The 1893-nt window shown below is 36.6% G+C and overlaps 1 pseudogene; it reads right to left on the reverse strand.

The window, feature by feature from the left end:
• Nucleotides 1–669: 669 nt before the first annotated feature.
• Nucleotides 670–1463, reverse strand: LOC110587720 (annotated as a pseudogene).
• Between the last annotated feature and the right edge of the window lie 430 nt (nucleotides 1464–1893).

Raw genomic sequence — 1893 nt, forward strand, 5'->3', positions numbered from 1 at the left:
ATAGGAGCTCTGCCTGTCACTTCACGTAAGTCAGATATCTGTGGTTACTCACCAATTCAGTGTTTTCCAAAACCTAAACAACAAAGATCTTTTCAAAAGATGCCAGCTTCTTCAGAGCTTTTAATGTGTCATATACACTTCTGCTAGTCATTTGATGCTGAGATCTTCTGGTCTAGTAGATTGCAAAGTGCACCGGCAGTTTTTATTTTTGAAATATTTACAAGCAGAAACTTATGTCCTTCCAATAGGCTGCTTTCTAATTCTGCGTCAAAATTGTATTGCTGCAATTTCTCTTCATCGTAACTGTGAGGAGCAAATATTTCTAGGATCAGAAGTTCTCATTCTCTGTACATTCCCTTGTGTACTGGCGCATATCCTCTGCTAGCTTCCTGAGGAGCAGTGTATGAGAAGTCAATTTTCTGATATTTACATGTGAAGTTCTTCATTCTGTTTTTCACACTTCTTTTATAGCTTCCTATGCTGTTAAGAATTCCAAGGCAATTCTCATTTTTGCTCCATTGTCATTTGTATTTGCCTCCTCTACCCCCAACTCCCAGATACTTACAGCATCTTTTCATCATTTCAGGTGTTCTAATATTCTTTTTTTTTTCTTTTTTTTAAACATCACAAATGAGACTTTTTTATTTGTCACCATTAAATGTCTGAATTTTAAACTGATGCTTGGACTGGTGGCTCATATCCATCAGCTTGTTCAACTTTAGCACCGGTCTCATCCCCAATAGCTTTTCCAGAACTACTACCTTCACCATGAAGCTCCATGAGCTTTCCCAATTCAAACGTGGGCTTTTCAGCATTTTTACTATTTTAACAAAGACATCATGGAGTGGATAGATAGACTGACAAGTTTTTTCTATATCTTTTCCAATGCTATCTGGACTCAATTTCTTGACCACTTCTTTCAAGTCATTTGTCTGCACCTCTTGGGTCATGATTTCCATCATCTTTTTCCGAATTTGACGGACCTTTTGGTGCTGAGCATAAGAGGTCTTCCACATCTGATTATTGTTTTTTTTAGTAAAACCAACACAAAACAGATGAAACAAATAACCATTGGTAGTCTTGACATCAACATGAGCTTCAATCATGGTCTGCCATTTTTTGACCATGGAGCATATTTTGTCATGGTTAAGATCCATGCCATGGAAATTAGTCAGGCAGTTTTTGCCCTGAACATCCTCAGTAATTAGCTTGAATTTTCTAAACGCAACTTCATCCTTCTGCAGATTAGCAAGGCTCACTTCAAAAACATGGCCCTTGAGGCCACCAGATACGATTTTGGTTCCTTGAGTTCTTGTGACTAATACTTTTCCAATATTTCTTATATTGAACATAGCTGGTGCTTTCACATCATACCAATCTTTCTTAGAAAATGGATCAACCACTTTCTTCTTGGCTCCATTTTTGCCGCCTTTTGTAAGGCGCTTCTTCTTGCCTACCACCATGGCACTGCTCCAGATATTCTAATATTCTTAATGGGATTTCTTGAAATGGATTTTTTTTTTCCTGCTGTGTTCTGGGTTTCTATCAATCTGGAAAACCGTGACTCTCTTCCTTGAGAAATTTTGTTTCATTATCATAATGAACATTTTTATCTTTCCTTTTTCTTTGTCATTCTTTCTGTAAATTCCACCATTATAATGCAGATGTTATGTGTTTTGAATTGATCCTACAAGACACGTCTCATTCATCATTCTCTTATATTTCATTTTAATACCTTGGAAATTTCCTGAGGTTTAGTCTACAATTCTGTTACTAAAGGTCCTTTAATTTCAGTCATGAACTTTCATGGGGCTTGAGGCAAATGTCAAAATGGAGAGCCATATATGTAAAAAATTGTCAATCATGCTAACATACTCTGAAAAATATGTTCTA

Source organism: Neomonachus schauinslandi, chromosome 3 (genome assembly GCF_002201575.2).
Source record: "Neomonachus schauinslandi chromosome 3, ASM220157v2, whole genome shotgun sequence".
NCBI lineage: Eukaryota > Metazoa > Chordata > Mammalia > Carnivora > Phocidae > Neomonachus > Neomonachus schauinslandi.